We start from the raw sequence: 24,434 nt of genomic DNA, 5'->3' as shown, positions 1-24,434 counted from the left end.
CCCCTGTATACACTAGCAAGTATGCATACTCTAGCCTCTCTCTCTGTATACCCTAGCAAGTCTGCATACTCCTGCCTCTCTGTGTAACCCAGCCTCACTCTCTCTCTGTATACCCTAGCCTCCATCTCTGCATACCCAGGACGTTCTTTTGTATAATCTAGCCTATCTGTATAAACTAGCCTGTCTTTTGTACACATTAGCCTCTCTATATAAACTAGCCTGTCTTTTGTACACATTAGCCTCTCTATATAAACTAGCCTGTCCTCTGTATACACTAGTCCGTCTGTATACATTAGCAAGTCTGTGTAACCAAGCCTCTCTCTCTGCATACCCTAGCCTTCATCTCTTGCATAACCAGGACCTTCTTATGTATAATCTAGCGCTTCTGTATACACTAGCCTGTCTTTTGTACACATTAGCCTCTCTGTATAAACTAGCCGGTCTACTGTATACACTAGTCCATCTGTATACACTAGCAAGTCTGCATACTCCTGCCTCTCTGTGTAACACAGTCTCTCTCTCTGTATACCCTAGCCTCCATCTCTGCATAACCATGACGTTCTTCTGTATAATCTAGCCTGTGTTTTGTACACTTTAGCCTCTCTGTATAAACTAGCCGGTCTTCTGCATACACGAGTCTCTCTTTATACCCTTGGATGTCTTTTGTATACACTAGCTGCTCTTTATACATTAGCTCTCTGTATACCCAAGCCTCTCTATACACTAGTCCGTCTGTATACACTAGCAAGTCTGCATACACCAGCCTCTCTGTGTAACCCAGCCTCTCTCTCTGCATACCCAAGATGTTCTTCTCTATAATCTAGCCTATTTGTATACACTAGCCTGTCTTTTGCACACATTAGCCTCCCTATATAAACTAGCTGGTCTTCTGTATACACTAGTCCGTCTGTATACACTAGCAAGTATGCATACTCTAGCCTCTCTCTCTGTATACCCTAGCCTCCATCTCTGCATACCCAGGACGTTCTTCTGTATAATCTAGTTTATCTGTATACACTAGTGTATACAGACAGACTAGTGTATACAGAGGACCGACTAATGTGTACTAAAGACAGGCTAATGTATACAGATAGGCTAGATTATACAGAAGAACGTCCTGGGTATGCAGAGCGCTCAGCTTCAAGGTATGGCCAACGTGAGTAATATGAGGGACACTCCTCACCCCCGCCCCCACCTACCAGATCTGAGTTTCATCCCCTTGCCCTCTCTGCCCCGGTCATCTGGTGGCAGTTTTATGCACTCCCTGGCCCCCACCCATTCATAATCCTTACCGACCTTTCTTTCCGCTGCTCACAGGAACACACTGGATGACTTGTCTAATTAACCAACTTGTACAAGACACAGCTATCCTCCTGTCCGACACCGGTCCCCCTTGGAGGCTTTACCCCTCACTGTTTGGGTGGTCCCTGCCTCTCCCTGGATGCTCCACATATACCACAACGACATTGTCAGAGGGGCACCACTTGACAGGACACAGGGCTTTCATTCCGGTGGCATCTCCCATTGGAGGAAGGGATGATGGCCCCAACCCCTTGGCAGCAGGTTCTTTCATGTACAGACCAGGGCGGCTCATCTTCCCTTCTGGAGTCTTCACCTTAGATGGGGGAGTTGCACTTTGGGGGGTCTGAGTGATACCTAATGCGCTGTACTGGAAGGGCTTGACATTCCCGCATATGTGTCCCCTCCCCCTGGATGCGCCCCTTGTCCCCCCCTCTGGCTCCCACCTACTCTTTGCTGACATTGCCTTCTGCAGCTTTCGGGGACCCTGGATGACTTATTTATTGAGCCTATTGGTACGAGACACTGCTTCCCTCCAGGGTGACTCTGGACCCCCCTGGAGGATTTACCCCTTACTGTTTGGGCGGTCCCAGCCTCCCTCTGGATGCTCTACACAGCCCCCGATGGCGATGCAGGAGAGACACTAATTGGCGGGCCCTAGGACTGCTGCTCGGGTGAAGTCTCCCATTGGATGGAGGGATGGTGGCCCCAGCCCCTTGCCTGCCGGATTTTCCATGCACCGACCAGGGCTGCTCCTCTTTCATCTTGATGTGGTGACCATGGAGGGGAGGAGTTAAAATTTATGGGGTCCGGGTGTTTGCTGGTGGGAGTGCGCTAAAGGACTTGACATTTCTGCATGTTTGTCCCCTCTCCCCTGTTTCCCCCCTCCCTTCCCCCCCTTCCCACCCTTCCCTTCCCTCCTTTCCCTCCCCCTTTCCCCCTTCCACTCCCCCTTTCCCCCCTTCCACTCCCCCTTTCCCCCCTTCCCTGCCCCTTTTCCCCCCGGGGCGTGGACAGGGGAGAGGGGGTAAGGAGAGGACAATCTGCCAAAGGGAGAAATGCATTTGTTCGGGGACTGCATGTACTTTAGGGGTATGGGATGGGGGGTGGTGGATCCCATTCTGTGATGCCTTTTCTGTTGTGACGGGCTCCCTCGTGCATGCCTATGTTTAGGGCGAGCCGAGGAGACCCCTCAGTGCTGACAGTTATATGCTCTACCTCTGTTTTGGTTATACTATTGTTTTTTGTTTCTTTGATGTTACTGATTGTCTTTTATTTGCATAGCGGTATCAGACGTGACATTTACCACTGCCGGGACTGGGGGGACTAGGATTCGGGGGCTCCCTCTCCGACCTGTCTACCCAATAACCCAAGTAGGACAGCGCTTTAAACCCAGTGTACATCTGGTAAGCGCTATAGCATAATTGTGCTGTTTTAGTATACCCTTCCTGTACTGTTGAGTGCGGACAACCCTTAATTTCCCTCTCCCCCTGGGGTTGGGGTGCCCGGCCTCTTTTTCCCTTTACCTTTCCTTCCATTTGCCCTTCCTTTCTCCCCCTTAGTTCCCGCCATGCATTACCTACCCAAAACCTACCTTGGTTCAACTTTCTTTGCTTTTCTCTGACGTCCCCCTCCCCCTCCCCGAGGAGCGATGGGAGACTCAGTCAAGGTCACCTCTCTAAACGTTAAGGGACTGAACTCCCCTGAAAAACGGTGGATCCTCCTGGGAAAACTGAACACATCCTGTACTGATGTGGCCTTTATACAAGAAACACATTTTAAAAATACTAGCCTCCCCTTTCTATGGTCGAGATCCTTCCCTAAGGTCTACCACTCTACTAACCCCTCCTCTCCATTCTGATCTCTAGCAGGCTCCCCTGGGTTCTCCAGGATTCTCTGGTGGACCCTGGGGGCCAATATCTTTTTCTTAGGGGCCACATTGGAGAGCGCCTTTTTACATTTGCCACTGTGTACGCTCCCAATGATCACCAAGACACGTTCCTCAGAACTACCCTGCACAGATTATGTGACTTTCGGGAGGGCCAATTGATATTAGGTGGGGACTTTAATGTCCCCTTTCGCCATCGGTTGACACTTCTGCCTCTTGCTCCTCGCTCCCTACCCCTCACCTAGGTCTCTATTCTGGCACCTTAATGAGAGCCTCATCCAGATACCGGAAGTTTTAGCAGATGTGACCAGGGAATTGGACCTTTATTTCCAAGAAAACTAAAGCAGGACTGTGACCCGGGGATAATTTGGGAGGCTCACAAGTCAGTACTCCGCAGGGTACTTATCAGGAACAGCTTGCTAATCTGTTTCGTGAACTTGCCTCTGTGGAAGCGAAACATAAACATACCCCCTTACGGACCTTAGAGATTGAATTGGGGACACTCCATACCCATATTGCTGTCCTTCTCCATTATAAAGCGAAAGCGGCACTCCAGTTCTGTCGTAAACTGACGTAGGAGTCAGAGGACAAATGCAGAAAAATCTTAGCCAGGTCGGTAAAGGAGTTGAAATCTGGCTCTTACATACCACAGTTGATAGATGAGAATGGCCAGAGGGCCTCTACCCCAACCCAAATAGTTGAAGTCTTTGAAAAATGTTACTCTGATCTCTACAACCTGCCCGATTCAGGGTCTGGACAGGACAATATAGACAGATATGTAACCGGTTCTGGTCTACCAACCCTCTCATCGGAATCACGGGAGTACTTGGAGGACCCGATCACACTGGAAGAAGTCCAGACGGCCGTGGGACCTCCGAAGGTGGGTAAGGCTCCGGGCCCTGACGGATATACCGCACAATACTTTAAGACCTTCCTCCCTATTCTCGGCCCGCGCTTGGTGAATTTATTTAATACTCTGAGCTCAAATGGGGATTTTCCTGAGGATACCCTTAGAGCCCACATCTCGTTGATACCTAAGGAGGGCAAAGACCCGGGCCTATGTGGAAGCTACAGACCCATTTCCCTCCAAAATTCGGTCCTAAAACTATTCTCTAACTCCTCGCCACGTGATTGGCACATCACTTGTAGTCCCTTATACATATTGACCAGTTAGGTTTTATTCCCACCAGGGAAGATAAGGACAACACCACTAAGGTGCTTACCCTGATCCGTAAAGCAAAGTCATCTGGGACCCCTTGTCTTTTCATGAGTACTGATGCCGAGAAGGCTTTTGATCGGGTCAAATGGACATTAATGTTCTCGGTCCTTTGCCATATAGGTCTGAGTGAACGGATGCTGGCATGGATAAGTAAGATATACTCACGTACTTACATTCCACCGGACATCGCGCGTACGTTTATGTTGAACTTCCCCCCACCCCTTGTCACTAAGATCCGCAGTTTGCTTCACGGGTGGCATTCTGGCCTCCATTCCTGGTTCAGCAGATGCAATCTCATTAAAATGAACATACTCCCTAAATTTACTTATCTTTTCCAAGCTCTCCCGATCCAGATTCCAGTCCTGTTTTTTAAGCAAGCTCAATCCTTGCTCACTCAATTTAACTGGGTCCACAAAAATCCCAGACTTAAGCGGTCACAGCTGACATTGTCTAAACAACAGGGAGGGTTGGTTCTCCCTAACTTGCGACGCTACTACCTGGCCTCCCATCTGGGCCGTGTATTGGACTGGAATCGAAACAAACTTTCTAAGCTCACTCCCGAATTCCGCTAAGAAGCGCCATGTAGTGCTATAAGTATTTACCCACAGAATTTATGTCACATCCCACTATAGGGGCTTAGTTGAAAGTCAGTCACCTGATCGCTACCCAAAACACACTCACGTCTTTGACTTCCCCCCTATTCCCTATACGTGGCCATCCAACCTTTGAACTGGGGACCCACTTAGAAATTCCAACCTAGACAATGCGTCTAAATTCGTCATTGATGGAAAATGGCCTTCTTTCTCAACCCTAACAGATCCGACAGGGCTTTTCCAACTGCCTTTTTGGAGAGCGGCGCAACGACATCATTTTCTCCATTCCATCCCCAATCCTCAAACGTTCGCCCGCCCTCAGACGGAGTTTGAGACTCTATGCAGGAGCGAAGGCCCTTTGGCCCACATTCTCTCTCAAACAGATTACCCACACTTAACCTGTCTGTCCAACTGGGAAAAGGACCTTAATTGCTAATTTTCCCCAGCACAGAGACAACGCATTATCACTTTGGCTCTCAAAATGTCGCTGTGCACGAAGATACAGGAGACGAATTTTAAACTTCTCACCAGGTGGTATTTGACACCATCAAAGCTGCAGAAATGTTTCTCCTCTTCCTCGAACATATGCTGGAGGTGTGGAGAAGAAGAGGGCACGTTGCTGCACATTTTTTGGTCCTGCCTCAGCTTGGTGGACTTCTGGACAGAGATCCGATGCATAACACAAAAATTCACAGACTTCTCCATCCAGGAAGAGGCTGCATTCTTTCTCTTGCACCATTCACAGATTCCCATTAAGAAGTACAAAAAAATCTATTTTACGTCATGTGATAAATGCGGCGAAATCCTGCATCCCTCTCTATTGGAAAAAATGTTCCCCCCCTTTCATTACTCACTGGCTTAAGAAAATAGAGGACATTAAAAAAAATGGAGGACTTGATCCTCACATCACAAGGTATACAAGAATTTTTTAAACAAACCTGAGACATCTGGAATACCTTTATATTCTCACTGGAAGGATGTCGCCTGCTATCGCCTTAGTGCTCTGAGCTTTCCTTGACTGGCCCCTTGGACAGTGGCTGCCATCGTGTCTCGTCCCCTCTTCTCCTTTTCTGATCTTTCAACCCTTCTCTTTTCTGCCTTCCTCCCCTATCTCTCACCCCCTCCACCCCCTCTCTCTTTTGGAAAGAGTGGAAAATTGGGAATGACGGCCCCACACCCCCCTCTGGATGGATTATGCCGGAGGGACCTGGGGGTTTGTGTGACCCTGGATCTTGGTACAGTACTTTATCCGTGCCTCGAATCATTGTGATTGATGGAAGGCAGACTCACAGTTGCGAATATACCTGTATCAAGTATTGTTCAGCTGCTTTTTGCTCTGTATTTCTCTGTTGCATTATGTACTCGGGGGACCGTCTTCCCCTATTTGGAGAAAAAATTATATTTGAAAAAAAAAAGAAGCCTACGACACCTGGTATTCCCAGGCGGTTTCCCATCCAGGCATTAACCAGGCCTGACCCTGCTTAGCCTCCAAGATCAGACGAGATGGAACAGATTCAGGGCGATGTGGCCGTAGCCGATATCTTCAGGCACTCTCAACTCTCTTGACAAACACCAAGATGGTCACCTTGGAAACAAGCGGAAAAAAATAGGTCAACGGCCACAACATAAAAAGAAGCCTACGGCATCTGGAAATCCCAGGCGGTCTCCCATCCAGGTACTAAACTGGCCCCAACCCTGCTTAGCCTCTGAGATCAGATGAGATTGGGCTCTTTTAGGGTGGTGTGGCCGTAGGAGATTTCTTCAGGCACTCTCAACCTTGACTAACGCCAATATGGTCACCTTGGGAAACAAACAAAAAAATCAAGTCAACGCCAACAACATGAGAAGAAGTCTACAGCACCTAGTATTCCCAGGTGGTCTCCCATCCAGGTATTAACAAGGCCCGACCCTGTTTAGTCTCTGAGATCAGACGAGATCTGGTGCTTTCAGGGTTATGTGGCCATAGGCGAGCTCTTCAAGCACTCTCAACCCTCTTGACAAACACCAAGATGGTCACCTTGGTAAACAAACAAAAAAAAAAAAACAAGTCAACGCCAACAACATAAAAATAAGCCTTCAGCACCTAGTATTCCCAGGTGGTCTCCAATCCAGGTACTAGCAAGGCCCGACCCTGTTTAGCCTCTGAGATCAGAGGAGATCGGGCGCTTTCAGGCTTATGTGCCCATAGGCAATCTCTTTGGGCACTCTCAACCCTCTTGACAAATGCCAAGATGGTCACCTTGGGAAACAAGCGAAAAAAAAACAAAACGAATCAAGGTCAACAACATAAAAAGAAGCCTACAATAACTGGTATTCCCAGGTGGTCTCCCATCCAGGTACTAACCAGGCCTGACTCTTCTTAGCCTCCAAGATCAGACGAGATTGGGTGCTTTCAGAGTGCTCGGACTCTTTCCCCATCACTAATGGGACGAGGCAGGGGTGCCCTCTGTCTCCCCTAATTTTTATTCTGACACTGGAACCACTTATGTGTCACGTTCGGAATGACCCGAATATTACTGGCATATCCAAACCCTCGGCACACCACAAAATTGCGGCGTACGCTGACGATCTAATTTTTTTCGTCTCCAATCCACACATTTCGCTTCCCAATATACTCGTGGCTCTCCGGCGATACGGCAGCCTATCAAACTATAAAATCAATTGCACCATCGGCTGTATTGAATATATCGGTCCCGGATGGTGAGGCCAAGAGGCTATGCTCCGCTTTTCCATTCTACTGAGCTGAAAAATCTATACGTTACCTGGGCGTTGACATCGCAGCGGATTTGGTGCAATTGTACCCGCTTAATTTTCTTCCTCTCCTGAATAGACTGAAATCTGATTTGGGAAACTGGCATGATTTAACACTGACCTGGTTCGGGCGCTGTAATGCATTCAAAATGACGGCCCTCCCGCGGATCTTATACTTGTTCCAGACATTATCGATCCGGTTACCCCCAATCTTTTTCAGACATCTGCAGGTGCTGCTCCGGGACTTTATTTGGGCGCGCAAACCGCCCAGAGCCCGTTTGCAATTGCTTGCCAGACCAAAGGACAAGGGGGGTCTGGGTCTCCCAGATCTGAGACAATACAACAGAGCGACTCTGCTAGCGAGAGTCGTTGATTGGCATTGTAATGGCCCACACAAGCAGTGGGTGGAGATGGAGATTGAGGATGGATCCATTCCCCTATTGACCTCCCCGTGGCTCCTGTCCTCCCTACCAAAAGACCTCAGAGATCACCCCGTAGTGGGAGCTACGTTGGCTGTTGTGCGGAGGTTGTTCCGCTGCACACACATTGCTCCCCTGCCGTCACCAATGACTCCGGTTATAGGTAATCCAGACTTCCCACCGGGATTTACCAACAAGAAACTGCGACAGTTGACAGTGGTGGGGAAACAGCGTCTGGGAGAGGTGTGGTCCTCGGGAGGGCTCCCGACCACGCAAACTGTCGCCGAGCTTTCTGACCCTCCGCTTGACTTGTTTAATGCTTATCAACTTCGTCACTTTCTTCTGGCCATACAAAGGGCCCCCTACACTCCTAGAGACCTGACGCCCTATGAATCCATCTGTCACAAAAAGGAACCTGTGCAACACACCCTCTCCCTCCTGTACAACCTATTAAGTAGTCAGGAGGAGGAGTCGACCCCACCATTTATCCACAAATGGGAGATTGCATTTGGCATCACATTTACCCCACAACAGATAGGGAATATCCTGACATTAGTACATAAAGCTTCCATCGCAAACCAATATCAAGAATCAGGATACAAGATAGTCTCACGCTGGTATAGAGTCCCATACCTTCTGAATAAAATGAATAGATCGATTCCGGATGTTTGTTGGAGGTGCAATTCAGATACGGGGACCATGGGACACATTTTCTGGGCATGCCCGGCCTTGAGGAACTTTTGGGTGGAGGTGACCGGGACAATAAAAACAGCCTGTTCGAAAATACAAAAAAACCCTCACGATGCAACTCCTGAACGCCGCCCGGGCCTGCATTCCCACACTGTGGAGGCAGCCTCAGCCCCCATCCAAGGTGCTGTGGTATTCCAAAGTCAATCATATTCTCCGGATGGAAGAATTGACCGCCACCCTTCACAACACTGAAGAGGCATTTAGTGTTACATGGAGGCCCTGGAGGTATTTTACTGGTACTTGAGACTACATTTGGGAGGTGAGCAGCGCCCCTGTCCCAGAAAACGACTGAACATCTAACGTTTACCTACGTAGGCCAAGTCTGCCCTGGGTGGCATTCCCCCCCTTCCCTTTTTGTCTTTATTTTTCTTTTTTTCCCTGCCGCCATCCCCCCCCTCTTCTCTCTCCGTCTTTGCACTCTCTTCTTCCTCCGTCCTCCCTTTTGACTATGCCTTGTCTCCTTACTAGCCTTTGGGACCCAGAAGAACCCCAGGGTTCTGGACACGACCGGCTCATATTTTACTCTGGTTCACGTAGGTCATGATAAGCTGGCTCGCTGTGGTCCCAGTTGTTCTCCATGATTACATTTGTCCGAACGGAGCTGCATTAGTTATACTGTACTACATGTCGGAGGTTGGGTTTCTCTCTTTTCTGCATGAAACTCTAGGACTCCCCTCTGAGAACCCAGAGTTATTTGGCTGCCTATTTTTTGTTACCATGTAATTGTGACCCTGGGTCATGCTGTATGGTTGACTGTTATATTTATGTTGTTCTACTTATACTTAATAAAAGAATAAAACAAAAAAAAAAAAATAAGTCAATGCCAACAACTTAAAAAAAAAGCCTATGGCATCGAGAAATCCCAGGCGGTCTCCCATCCCGGTACTAACCAGGTCCCAACCCTGCTTAGCCTCTGAGACAGGGCTGGTGCAAGGATCGTTGACACCCTAGGCGAAAACCTAATTTTGCCACCCCCCCCCGGCTGCGCCCATGACTCCACCTGCCCTTGCTACACATGACCTATCTGACCCCTACACTGACCCCCTGACACATAAACTAATCCACCTGACTCCTACTTCCTGCACTACTCACATCACATTGACCCCTACACTGACCCACCTGATAATTACACCGACCCACCTGGCACCTACACCAACCCACCTGGCACCTACACTGCCAATTACACTGACCATCGCGCTGACACCTACACTGACCATCACGCTGACACCTACACTGACCATCACGCTGACACCTACCCTGAAAACACATACTCTGAAAACACATACCCTGAAAACACATACCCTGAAAACACATACCCTGACACATAAAATGGCACTGACGCATACACTGACGCATACACTGACGCATACACTGACATGACACATACACTGACACGACACATACACTGACACATTACACTGACACGACACATACACTGACACGACACATCACACTGGCATGACACATACAGTGGCATGACACATACACTGACACATCACACTGGCATGACACATACACAGACACATCACACTGGCATGACACATACACAGACACATCACACTGACATGACACATACACTGACATGACACATACACAGACACATCACACTGACATGACACATACACTGACACATCACACTGACATGACACATACACTGACACATTACACTGACATGACACATACACTGACACGACACATACACTGACACATCACACTGGCATGACACATACACAGACACATCACAATGACATGACACATACACAGACACATCACACTGACATGACACATACACAGACACATCACACTGACATGACACATACACAGACACATCACACTGACATGACACATACACAAACACATCACACTGGCATGACACATACACAGACACATCACACTGACATGACACATACACAGACACATCACACTGACATGACACATACACAGACACACCACACTGGCATGACACTGACACACATCACACTGACCTACCTGACTCCTACTTCCTGCATTACTCACACACAAACCCCCTCCATACAGCTCAATGGATCCATCCTCCTCCTTACCTCTGCTCTTTGATGCTGCCTTCAGCGACCATCATCCCACCGGGCCTCTCCGACTCCTCCGCACTGCCAGCGCCGTCCACCCGCTCCACCGGGGCCACGCCAGCGCCATCCATCCGCTCCGCCGGGGCCACACCAGCGCCGTCCACCCGCTCCGCCGGGGCCACACCAGCGCCATCCATCCGCTCCGCCTCCATCATATCCCCGCCGGGACCAGGCCAGCGCCGTCAACCCCGCTCCATGATGTCCCCGCCGGGCAGGAGGTCAGCTGACCGACCTCTCGAAGCTCCCATCTCCGCCGAGCCCCGCCCCTCCACTGCACTCACACAGACACACAGCGCAGCTCCAGAGGGACAGGCTGGAGCAAAGGAGTCCCGGAGCGGCGCTGTGAGATGAGTACGGTGGGGCGCTCAGCGGGAAACATGGGGGATTGGTGGCGCCGGTGGAACACCACAGGGGGGGCGAGAGAGCAGAAGAGGAGCTCACACTGGGCAGAGGCCGTAGTTGCGCCCTAGGTGGTAGTGCGCCCTAGGCGGCTGCCTACTTCACCTAGTGGTAGCGCCGGCCCTGCTCTGAGATCAAATGAGATTTGGCTCTTTCAGGGTGATGCAGCCATAGTAGATTTTTTCAGGCACGCTCAACCCTCTTGACAAATGCCAAGATGGTCACCTTAGGAAACAAACAAAAAAAACAAGTCAACACCAACAACATAAAAAGAAGCCTACCGCACCTAGTATTTCCAGGCGGTCTCCCATCCAGGTATTAACAAGGCGCGACCCTTTCTAGCCTCTGAGATCAGCAGAGATTGGGCGCTTTCAGGGGGATGTGCCCATAGGCAATCTCTTTGGGCACTCTCATCCCTCTTGAAAAATGCCAAGATAGTCACCCTGGGAAACAAGCGAAAAAAAACAGGTCAACGCCAACAACATAAAAAGAAGAATACGGCACCTGGTATTCCAAGGCCGTCTCCCATTCAAGTACTAACTAGGCCCAACCCTTCTTAGCCTCTGAGATCAGAAGAGATAGGGTGCTTTCAGGGTGATGTGGCTGTAAGCGATCTCTTTAGGCACTCTCAACCCTCTTGACAAATGCCAAGATGATCCCTTTGGGAAACAAGCGAAAAAAACAGGTCAACACCAACAACATAAAAAGAAGCCTGCGGCATCTGGAAAACCCAGGCGGTCTCCCATCCAGGTACAAACCAGGCCCAACCCTGCTTAGCCTCTGAGACCAAACGAGATTGGGCGCTTTCAGGGTGTTGTGCCCATAGGCAATTTCTTTGTGCACTCTCAACCCTCTTGACACATGCCAAGATGGTCACCTTGGGAAACAAGGGAAAAAAAACAGGTCAACGCGACAACATAATGAGAAGCCTACGGCACCTGGTATTCCCAAGCTTTCTCCCATCCAGGTACTAACCAGGCCCATCGCTGCTTAGCCTCCGAGATCAGATGAGATTAGGCTCTTTCAGGGTGATTTGGCTGTAGGCACTCTCTTTGGGCACTCTGAAGCCTCTTGACAAAGGCCAAGATGGTCACCTTGGGAAACAAGCTAAAAAAAACAGGTCAAAGCCAACAACATAAAAAGAAGCCTACGGCATCCAGTATTCCCAGGCGATCTCCCAATCAAGACACTAACCAGACCAGATCCTTCTATGGCACCTGGTCTTCCCAGGCAGTCTCCCATCCAGGTACTAACCAGGCCTGACGCTGCTTAGCCTCTGAAATCAGACGAGATCGGGTGCTTTCAGGTTGATGTGGCCGTAAGCGTTCTCTTCGAGACACGCCTAACCCTCTTGACAAACGCCAAATGGTCGCCTTGAGAACAACAGACAAAGCCAACAACATAAAAGGAAGCCTATGGGCTTACAGCGGACCTTAAAAGATGGGACCCACTAGCTCTGTCATGGTTCGGACGCTGTAATGTGTTGAAGATGAACGCGTTGCCACGACTTCTGTATCTACTACAAGCCTTACCTATCAAAATACCCCAGACTTTCTTTCATTCGGTTCGCTCAATCTTTATCAAGTTCCTCTGGCGCGGAAAACATATGCGTATTGGTAGGGCAATGCTATTGCGACCGAAATTGCGGGGAGGTATTGGCTTCCCGGACCCTGCTCTATATTACACAGCGAGGCACATGACACCGGTGGTTGACTGGTGCCGGTGTTCTGCCATATACTGTCCGGCCATGATATAGTGTCCGCTGTGTACTCCGAAGCTGAACGGCTCCTGCGCGGTGAGTGGAGGTGGTAGCCCCACCATCCAAGCGGACATAGGGTTGTGAATATTAGCCACTTCCCGACCAGCGCACGACGATGTACGTCGACAGCATGGCACGGGCAGGCATATTGGCGTACATGTACGTCCAATATTCGTTGCCGCCGTGCCATCGGGAGCGCGCCACCGGCGGCGCGCTCCCGCGCTGGTCGGGACCCCCGTGAGTCCGGTCGCGGGACCCGCGGACTCGATCGCCGCGGGCATCCCCGCGATCGTCTCACGGAGCGGCGGAAGTGAGGAAATGCTGTATAAACAATATTTTCTCATTCTGCCTAGCAACTAGTGACGCTGATCTCTGCTCCATGTGATTGGAGCAGAGATCAGTGTACACTAAATGAAAGCCCAACCCCCCCACAGTTAGTAACACTCTCCTAGGAACACTTAACCCCTACACTGCCACTCACTGGTTAACCCTTTCACTGCCAGTGTCATTTACACAGGAATCACTGCATTTATATAGCAGTGATTACTGTATAAATGACAATGGTCCCAAAAATGTGTCAAAAATGTCCGATGGGTCCCCGACAATGTCGCAGTCACAATAAAAATCGCAGATCGCCGCCATTACTAGTAAAAATAAAATAATAAAAAATTATTAATAAAAATGCTATAAAACTATCCCTATTTTGTAAACGCTATAACTTTTGCGCAAACCAATCAATAATCGCTTATTGCGATTTTTTTTACCAAAAATATGTAGACGAATACGTATTGGCCTAAATTGAGGGAAAAAAATGTTTTTTTATATATTTTTGGGGGATATTTATTATAACAAAAAGTAAAAAATAATGCGTTTTTTTCAAAATTGTCGCTCTATTTTTGTTTATAGCGCAAAAAATAAAAACCGCAGGGGTGATCAAATACCACCAAAAGAAAGCTCTATTTGTGGGAAAAAAAGGACGTTAATTTTGTTTGAGAGCCACGTCGCACGACCGCGCAATTGTCAGTTAAAGCGATGCAGTGCCGAATCGCAAAAAGTGGTCTGGTCTTTGACCAGCAAATTGGTCCGGTCTGAAAGTGGTTAGAGGGCCCCTCGCAGGCGAGCTTCGCTCGCCACGCTTCGGGCTTGGCTTCGCTGCGCTCGGCTCTTTTATATTCTTACTCTATGTCCACTTGGATAGTGGGGATAGAACCTGTACTCAGTGCGCAGGTGCCGTTCATGCTCGCAATTTTTGGAATCTGTGTTGCTGTGTACTGCGCATGCGCAGTACACAGCGGACACTATCCGATGGGGGACCATATGTGATAAGACACCGGCATGGGAAACTGAAGCTATGGGTCAAGCTAGAGCAGGAGATGGCGCGGGTTCCACTGGCTGGTCTGCCTTGGGCGGGGAGGCCATTGGAGCCCTGTGTGACTACTCACCCATTAATTGGCCCCTCGCTCGCCGAGATGGATAGTTTTTTTTACCTTTCCCACCTGACTAACTTCCCTTCTCCTATGACCCCAATTATTGGACATCCTAGATTCCCTCCAGGCCTGTCTGACCAGGCCTTTACCAGGCAAGCCCCGAAAGGGCTTCTGAGAGCAGCCCTATTTCTTGGACCCACAGGCTTGATTCCCATGGGAACCATACTGCTAGAGCAAGTACCTGTTGCATTGGATAGCTGGAGAGCTAGACAGCTAATCCATTTCCTCGGATCACTACCTAACCATTCGTTCTTCTCTAGACAATTCCACCCCTACAAGGAACTTTGCCTGGATGATGGCCCAATTCATGGTTCCCTCTCTAGGTCCTACCTAATCCTGACAGATGCACAATCCTCCACGGATCCACCCTTCCTAGCTAAATGGAAAAGGGACTTACAAACTACATTCTCCAAACCACAGAAGGACAGAATACTCTTTTTCGCCCATAAGTCGTCACTCTGCAGTAAATATCAGGAGATCTCATATAAGCTGATCACATGCTGGTATTGTACACCGGTGGTGTTGGCCAAAATATTCCCCGGTCAATCTGACCGCTGCTGTCGCTGTGGGCAACAGGCTGGCACCATTCTCCACATTTTCTGGGAATGCCCTAAATTACAAACATTCGGGCAGCCTGTCCTGAGACTCATCCACAAGTTCACAGACATTTCCTTAGCCAATGATCCCGCAGCAGTTCTTCTCAATCTAACTCCTATGTCGATAAAGCGTTATCATAAGTCCTTACTTAAACATCTCCTCAAGGCAGCTAGGGCCTGCATCCCAAGTCAGTGGAAAGAGCAATCTGCTCCAATGGTGACCCAGTGGTTCGCAAGGGTTAATGATATTGAACGAATGGAAGACCTGACTGCCACAATGAGGGATAAAACGGAGGAGCATGGGAACAGATGGTTCTACTGGACCCAGTTTCGCTTTTCGGAAGAATACCTCCGCGAGACATAGTAAGCTCATGGTGATCGTTGGAGATCGCTGTTCCAAACGTTGGACAGCTGATGAGCTGGTGAGCCGAGGGCGTCTCTTGCTCCCTGGGAGGGGACCCCATCCTATCCACTCTACCCACGACACCCCCTTACCCCTTCTTTTCCTTTTCTGCCATTTCCTTCCCCAATCTTCTCTTTCCCCTTCTCCCTCCTTTCAGTTCTACTATTTCCCTTCTTAACTCAAAAAAGGGAAAAGAAAATGGTATGTTCCGACCCCATTTGACTACTACACAATACTCTTCCTCTATCTATGGATATCTAAACTCTTCGAAGGTAGCAGGGCTAGTATCAATAATATTTTAAGTGGTAGAGGATCCCAACGAGATGGAGCTTTAATCTCATCTTGATATGACCGCAAAGCTGTACACGTGCTATTCTCCTCGGACTTCTTACCATTGGCTCTGATATCCATGCAATATGATCGTTTTTTTGTAACTATTTGTATCACACATTCTGTGAAGTTGCCTTTGCATTGTATGTCGCATACTACTAAATAAAAAAAAAAAAAAAAAAAAAAAAAAAGCCTATGGCATCTGGTATTTCCAGGCGGTCTCCCATCCAGGTACTAACCAGGCCCGACACTGTTTAGCATCCGAGATCAGACGAGATTGGGCGCTTTCAGGGTGATGGGGCCGTAGGTGATCTCTTTGGGCACTCTCAACCCTCTTGACAAACGCCAAGATGGTCACCTTGGGAAACAAGTGAAAAAAAAACCAGGTCAAGGCCAACAACATAAAAAGAAGCCTACAGCACCTAGTATTCCCAGGTGGTCTCCAATCCAGGTACTAGCAAGGCCCAACCCTGTTTAGCTTCTGAGATCAGAGGAGATCGGGCGCTTTCAGGGTTATGTGCCCATAGGCAATCTCTTTGGGCATTCTCAACCCTCTTGACAAATGCCAAGATAGTCACCTTGAGATACAAGCGAAAAAAAACAGGTCAATGTCAACAACATAAAAAGAAGAATACGGCACCTGGTATTCCAACGCCATCTCCCATCCAGGTACTAACTAGGCCCAACCCTTCTTAGCCTCAGAGAAGAGAAGAGATAGGGCTCTTTCAGGGTGATGCTGCTGTAAGCGATCTCTTTGGGCACTCTCATCCCTCTTGACAAATGCCAAGATGGTCACCTTGGGAAACAAGCGAAAAAAAAAAAACGAATCAACGCCAACAACATAAAAAGAAGCCTACAATAACTGGTATTCCCAGGTGGTCTCCCATCCAGGTACTAACCAGGCCCGACTCTTCTTAGCCTCCAAGGTCAGACGAGATTGGGTGCTTTCAGAGTGATGTGGCCATAGGCAATCTCTTCAGGCACTCTCAACCCTCTTGACAAACACCAAGATGGTCACTTTGGGAAACAAGCGGAAAAAAAACAGGTCAACGCCAACAACATAAAAAGAAGTCTACGACACCTGGTATTCCCAGGCGGTCTCCCCTCCAGGTACTAACAAGGCCTGACTCTTCTTAGCTTCCAACATCAAACGTGATCGGGTGCTTTCAGGGTGATGTGCCTGTAGGCAATCTCTTCAGGCACTTTCAACCCTCTTGACAAACGCCAAGATGGTCACCTTGGGAAACAAGCAAAAAAATAAAAATAAGTCGGAAGCTAGAGACAATACGGCCCGAGTCCTCAATTTAATCCATGCGGCGCATGTACAGGGAAGGCCCTTGCTTATGTTGTCAACGGACGTGGAGAAGGCCTTTGACAGGGTGGCCTGGCACTTTATGCAGGCCACCCTGAAACATATAGGTCCAATATATATATATATATCCAATGCAACAGGTACTTGCTCTAGCAGTATGGTCCCCATGGGAATCAAGCCCGTGGGTCCAAGAAATAGGGCTTCTCTCAGAAGCCCTTTCGGGGCTTGCCTGGTAAAGGCCTGGTCAGACAGGCCCGGAGGGAATCTAGGATGTCCAATAATTGGGGTCATAGGAGAAGGGAAGTTAGTCAGGTGGGAAAGGTGAAAAAAACTATCCATCTCGGCGAGCGAGGGGCCAATTAACGGGTGAGTAGTCACACAGGGCTCCAATGGCCTCCCCGCCCAAGGCAGACCAGCCAGTGGAACCCGCACCATCTCCTGCTCTAGCTTGACCCATAGCTTCAGTTCCCCATGCCGGTGTCTTATCACATATGGTCCCCCATCGGATAGTGTCCGCTGTGTACTGCGCATGCGCAGCGAGGCCAAGCCCGAAGCGTGGCGAGCGAAGCTCGCCTGCGAGGGGCCCTCTAATATTCACAACCCTATGTCCACTTGGATGGTGGGGCTACCACCTCCACTCAACGCGCATGAAAATCTCCGAAGCTTCGTCTGCTCCGTACTGCGCATGCGCAGTACGGCGCAGACACTATATCATGGCCGGACAGTATATGGCAGAACACCGGCACCAGTCAACACCGGTGTCATGTGCGTCGCTCTGTAATATAGAGCAGGGTCCGGGAAGCCAATACCTCCCCGCAATTTCGGTCGCAATAGCATTGCCCTACCAATACGCATATGTTTTCCACGCCAGAGGAACTTGATAAAGATTGAGCGAACCGCATGACAGAAAGTCTGGGGTATTTTGATAGGTAAGGCTTGTAGTAGATACAGAAGTCGTGGCAACGCGTTCATCTTCAACACATTACAGCGTCCGAACCATGACAGAGCTAGTGGGTCCCATCTTTTAGGGTCCACTGTAAGCCCATAGGCTTCTTTTTATGTTGTTGGCTTTGACCTGTTTTTTTTTGCTTGTTTCTCAAGGCGACCATCTTGCCGTTTGTCAAGAGGGTTGGGTGTGTCTTGAAGAGAACGCTTACGGCCACATCAACCTGAAAGCACCCGATCTCGTCTGATTTCAGAGGCTAAGCAGCGTCAGGCCTGGTTAGTACCTGGATGGGAGACTGCCTGGGAAGACCAGGTGCCATAGAAGGATCTGGTCTGGTTAGTGTCTTGATTGGGAGATCGCCTGGGAATACTGGATGCCGTAAGCTTCTTTTTATGTTGTTGGCTTTGACCTGTTTTTTTAGCTTGTTTCCCAAGGTGACCATCTTGGCCTTTGTCAAGAGGCTTTAGAGTGCCCAAAGAGAGTGCCTACGGCCAAATCACCCTGAAAGAGCCCAATCTCATCTGATCTCGAAGGCTAAGCAGCGATGGGCCTGGTTAGTTCCTGGATGGGAGACAGCTTGGGAATACCAGGTGCCATAGGCTTCTCATTATGTTGTCGGCGTTGACCTGTTTTATTTTCCCTTGTTTCCCAAGGTGACCATCTTGGCATGTGTCAAGAGGGTTGAGAGTGCACAAAGAAATTGCCTACGAGCACAACAACCTGAAAGCGCCCAATCTCGCTTGGTCTCAGAGGCTAAGCAGGGTTGGGCCTGGTTTGTACCTGGATGGGAGACCGCCTGGGTTTTCCAGATGCCGCAGGCTTCTTTTTATGTTGTTGGTGTTGACCTGTTTTTTTCGCTTGTTTCCCAAAGTGATCATCTTGCCATTTGTCAAGAGGGTTGAGAGTGCCTAAAGAGATCGCTTACAGCCACATCACCCTGAAAGTACCCTATCTCTTCTGATCTCAGAGGCTAAGAAGGGTTGGGCCTAGTTAGTACTTGAATGGGAGACGGCCTTGGAATACCAGGTGCCGTATTCTTCTTTTTATGTTGTTGGCGTTGACCTGTTTTTTTTCGCTTGTTTCCCAGGGTTTTGGCATTTTTCAAGAGGGATGAGAGTGCCCAAAGAGATTGCCTATGGACACATCACCCTGAAAGCGCCCAATCTCCGCTGATCTCAGAGGCTAGAAAGGGATGCGCCTTGTTAATACCTGGATGGGAGACCGCGTGGAAATACTAGGTGCGGTAGGCTTCTTTTTATGTTGTTGGTGTTGACTTGTTTTTTTTGTTTGTTTCCTAAGGTGACCATCTTGGCATTTGTCAAGAGGGTTGAGCGTGCCTGAAAAAATCTACTATGGCTGCATCACCCTGAAAGAGCCAAATCTCATTTGATCTCAGAGGCTAAGCAGGGTTGGGACCTGGTTAGTACCTGGATGGGAGACCGCCTGGGATTTCTCGATGCCATAGGCTTTTTTTTTAAGTTGTTGGCATTGACTTATTTTTTATTTTTTGTTTTATTCTTTTACTAAGTATAAGTAGAACAACACAAATGTAACAGTCAACCATACAGCATGACCCAGGGTCACAATTACATGGTAACAAAAAATAGGCAGCCAAATAACTCTGGGTTCTCAGAGGGGAGTCCTAGAGTTTCATGCAGAAAAGAGAGAAACCCCACCTCCGACATGTAGTACAGTATAACTAATGCAGCTCCGTTCGGACAAATGTAATCATGGAGAACAACTGGACAAACTCTGAACCCTCTTGTTAAACGCCAAGATGGGAAACAAGCGAAAATAAACAGGTAAACGCCAACAACATAAAAAGAAGCCTACGGCATCTGGTATTCACAGATGGTCTCCCATACAGGTATTAACCAGGCCGTACACTGCTAGGCCTCCGAGATCAGATGAGATTGTACGCTTTCAGGGTGATGTGGCCATAGGTGTTCTATTTAGACACTCTCAACCCTCTTGACAAACACCAAGATGGTTATCTTGGGAAACAAGTGAAAAAAAACAGGTCAACGCCAACAACATAGACCCTGGCGGTCTCACATCTGACCCAGAACCTGCTTAGCCTCTGAGTTCGGGCGCTTTCAGGGTGATGTGACCTCAGGCGAACGCTTTGGGACATACTCAAAACTCTTGACTGATGCTAAAATGGTCACCTTGGGAAACAAGCGAAAAAAAAACAGGTCAAAGCCAACAATATAAAAAGATTCCTACGGCACCTTTAATTAGGTACTATCCAGGCCGGACCCTGCTTAGCCTCTGAGATCAGATGAGATTGGGCGCTTTCAGGGGGATGTGGCCGTAGGAGATTCCTTTGGGCTCTCTCAGCCCTCTTGACAAATGCCAAGATGATCACCTTGGGAAACAAGCGGAAAAAAAAACCATGTCAACGCCAACAACATAAAAAGAATCCTACGGCACCTGGTATTCCCAGTTGGTCTCCCATCCAGTTACTAATCAGGCCCGACAATGCTTAGCCTCCGAGATCAGACAAGATCAGGCACTTTCAAGGTGATGGGGCCATAGGCGATCTCTTCGGGCACTCTCAACCATCTTGACAAACGCCAACATGGTCATCTTGGGAAACAAGCGAAAAAAACCAAGTCATTCCCAACATTGGAGGCTAAGCAGGGTTGGGCAATCAGTTTCCTTGCCTGAAATAGGCATCTCAGAACTGCCATCTGGCTACTTCCCGGGTTTCCAACTCCTTCAACTAATCCCAGGAGACAATACTTCGCCTCCATCCTGGTGGAGGTTCCAAACACCCGATCAATGGTTGCTGTCACCTCTGTCCAGTAGCGGATCAACTTCGGGCATCTCCAAAACATGTGCATCATGTCTCCCCCCATGTTCCCGCACCGGGGGCAACTTGCGTCCGGCCGTTCGGCCAAACTGAAAAAGTTTACGAGGAGCATAATAGGTTCTATATAATAAGAACAGATGTGACATCCTCTGTGAGGAGAGCCACAATTCACCACGCCAATTATAGCTCAGGGGGGTTTAGTACACACCCCACACTATATAAGGACGCCAGCGCGGCGGCCTTGTATAGTGTGTTGCAGTGGTCAGGGAAAGAGGACGATAGGCAGGGACAGGGTCTTTACTGCTTGGGAACCTGGCACTGTTACAGTGGGTGTTATGTGCCTCCTGCACAGTACACACCTGAAGCTACCCTTTATTACTGGTGTTCAATTTCTGCAATACATGCATCTGCAGTGCAGAAGTTAGAGTGGGTGTTGTGTGCCTCCTGCACAGTATACACCTTATTGCTGGTGTTCTGTTTCTGTAATACAGGAACCTAGTACTGTTACAGTGCTAGGGTGTACAGAGAAGCTGGTATATATAGAAGACTACAGCATACAGAAGAAAGGCTAGTGAATACAGAATACAGACTCGTGTATGTAGATAGGCTTGAGTATACAGAGATGCTAGAGTAAACAGTGAGGCTGCGGTACACAGAGAGGCTAGTTTAAAGAGAGGCTAGTATATACAAAGATGTTAGTGTATATAGAGAGGTTAGTGTATAGAGAGAGTCGAGTGTATACAGTTAGGACAGTGCATATAGAGAGACTAGTGTATACAGAAGACAGGCTTGGGTATACATCCAAGCTGACAGTGTATACAGAAGACTGGGTAGTGTATACAGAGATTCTAGTGGGTACAGAAGACAGGCTGGTGTATTCTAGCTAGTTTTTACAGTCTAGCATATACAGAAGACAGGCTGTGGTATACAGAGGGTTTAGTGTATTACAGAGATGCAAGGGTGTACAGAGAAGCTAGTATATATAGAAGACTACAGCATACAGAAGAAAGGCTAGTGAATACAGAATAAAGGCTGGCTTCTACGGAGAGGCTAGTGTATGCTGAACACTATCTAGGGTATATAGAGAGGCTAGATTATACAGAGAGGCTAGTGCATAGAGTGAAGCTATTGTATATAGAAGCCTGGTTAGTGTATACAGAGAAGCTAGTGTGTACAGAAGAAAGGCTAGACAGGCTATAAAGAGAGACACGTTTTTACAGAAGACAGTTTGGGGTATACAGAGATGCTAGTTTATACAGAGAGACTAACGTATACAGAAGACAGGCTAGGGCATACAGAAGACAGAAGACGGGCTAGTGTATTCAGAACATAGGCTAGTGTATATCGAAGACAGGCTATTGTATGCAGAAGATCGGCTAGTGTAAACATGCTGGTGTATATAGAGAGGCTAGTGAATTTAGAGGGTAGGCTAAGTGATAACAGAAGACAATCTGGGCTATACAGATACATTTCATCATTTCATCTAGCTCACATCTCTAATGGAGTTTGTCTCATTGCCATGTTATGCCTTTTCATTCTTATGCTAAATATAGATCACTACACGATTTTAATCATCCACTTCAAGCATGCAATAAAACTATCATACATATAAATAAACCATGTACTCTTTTGCTCTATTTTGCATATTTGTAATGCTCCACATCAACTGTCACATTGAGTATGTGACAGTCCTGACACACCATCCTGACTTATTTTTCTTTATTTCTTATTAGAAATAGAGAGTACTATCTCAAAATCCGGTTACATCTATTCACTTCGATGAGTTCTACCGCTAATTGTACGGTAATGCAAAATGTTCACAAAACCATCCATTTGCTACCAGACATGCTGCACATACTAAGAGTAATGTAACTATCGCTCGCTAGCGATGTAAACAGTTTTATTGCTTTTCTGACATTAACCGAGTATCTCTGACATTAACTGAGTATCTCTCTGCACTATGATCTTAATAATAATAATATTAGGATTGTGTAATGCAAAGATCAACTAGCTTTCTCATTGGTACCGGCATATCCTTTAAATTTAGACTAACGCAACTATTTCTCAGCCATTTTCAAGCTAAGCTTTCAATCTCTTACCTTTGAACAGCGATACTTCCTCCCTACAATATTAAGCCATTTAAATGTCCTATTGGTCGCCTATATTATACAACTCTCTGAAAAGCCTATATGTAGAGAATAAAACTAGTCTTAAATCTTAATAAAACATTTTTTTGCTCAACCAGTATCAGCTGTCGTGACAAATAAACGTTTCCACTGTTTGACTCTGTTTTCTGTATTACTTCTTTTTCTCCACCTTAACTGTCACAGTTAAAACACAGTAACAAAACATTTCTTTTTACCGCTGCAAAATGTGAGAAAAGCAGTGTAAGCCGTCTTTCTGCCATATGCTTCAGAAAATTAATGTACCGCTTTCAAATCCATATCAATTCCACATAACCGTGAACCGTCTTACAATTTTAATATTTACTGATAGCAATTACTGATATTAAATTATGACTATTCCAGTGGAAAAGGACCGCGTAATGGAATTGTGAAATTAATCATAATCTCAGCGTTAATTTAGCTGATAAATTTACGATTTACTCAACGATTTACTCAACGATTTAAACTTAGATTTTTTTCATTCTAAGTCTATTTATTCTTAAATAATTTATACTATATGTACTCTTAAATTATGTACTGTTGTTCTGTATTTTAGCCGTTCTCATATTTCGTTTTATGTTGCAACCATCGAATCTCATTGCTATTCCGACATTCTGCATTAATGAGGATATTACCTTGCAACTATCCCTTGATCCCTTTTGTGTATTCACTTTATCTCGACCCATATATACTGCCTCAATATTTTCCTAATTTATTTTGCTATACTTATTATTATTATATTATAGCTATTACTAACTCTAAATCATTGTAAACCTAACCATAGTTATGTCTGCAGCTAATTTTACGTTAAAGCAAAATTCACACAAAACCATCGTTTTAAAACCTTTACACATTAAGAGTAATGTAACCATCTCTCGCTACCTGTATACAATAGGATTCTCTTTCCAGTGGAAACGGAAAACAGTCAGTGTAAGCCGTCTTCGTGCGCAACAAAATTAATGGAACGATTTACACTTTGGAATTTGCAAGCTACGTCAATTTACTCTTAAATAATGTACCTTTGCATTTATCCCTTGACTTTGCAACTATGCCCTGATCCCTTTTGTGTAGTCACTATATCTCGACCTATACATGCCTCAATATTTTCCTAATTTGTTTTGCTATACTTATTATTATTATTTTATAGAGATTACTATCTCTAAATCATTGTAACAAGTTATAATGTCTACAGCTAATT

General features: G+C 47.3%; 8 pseudogenes; 1 reads left to right on the top strand and 7 right to left on the bottom strand.

Annotated features, from left to right (window-relative positions):
* Positions 1-6,633: 6,633 nt before the first annotated feature.
* On the bottom strand, positions 6,634-6,753 carry LOC143936859 (5S ribosomal RNA; annotated as a pseudogene).
* A 95-nt stretch (positions 6,754-6,848) lies between these two features.
* Positions 6,849-6,967, bottom strand: LOC143936474 (5S ribosomal RNA; annotated as a pseudogene).
* Positions 6,968-12,349: 5,382 nt separating this feature from the next.
* LOC143937099 (5S ribosomal RNA) lies at positions 12,350-12,468 on the bottom strand (annotated as a pseudogene).
* A 3,720-nt stretch (positions 12,469-16,188) lies between these two features.
* On the bottom strand, positions 16,189-16,307 carry LOC143936650 (5S ribosomal RNA; annotated as a pseudogene).
* Positions 16,308-16,408: 101 nt separating this feature from the next.
* LOC143936356 (5S ribosomal RNA) lies at positions 16,409-16,527 on the bottom strand (annotated as a pseudogene).
* Positions 16,528-16,848: 321 nt separating this feature from the next.
* Positions 16,849-16,967, bottom strand: LOC143936774 (5S ribosomal RNA; annotated as a pseudogene).
* A 1,772-nt stretch (positions 16,968-18,739) lies between these two features.
* On the top strand, positions 18,740-18,858 carry LOC143936886 (5S ribosomal RNA; annotated as a pseudogene).
* A 1,819-nt stretch (positions 18,859-20,677) lies between these two features.
* LOC143936814 (5S ribosomal RNA) lies at positions 20,678-20,796 on the bottom strand (annotated as a pseudogene).
* Positions 20,797-24,434: the final 3,638 nt, after the last annotated feature.

Source organism: Lithobates pipiens, unplaced genomic scaffold, assembly GCF_037356315.1.
Source record: "Lithobates pipiens isolate NorthernLeopardFrog02 unplaced genomic scaffold, aLitPip1_a1.2 Scaffold_28, whole genome shotgun sequence".
NCBI classification, from domain to species: Eukaryota; Metazoa; Chordata; class Amphibia; order Anura; family Ranidae; genus Lithobates; species Lithobates pipiens.
The sequence above is the reverse complement of the archived record's forward strand: the minus strand, read 5'-3'. Positions and strand labels throughout refer to the sequence as shown.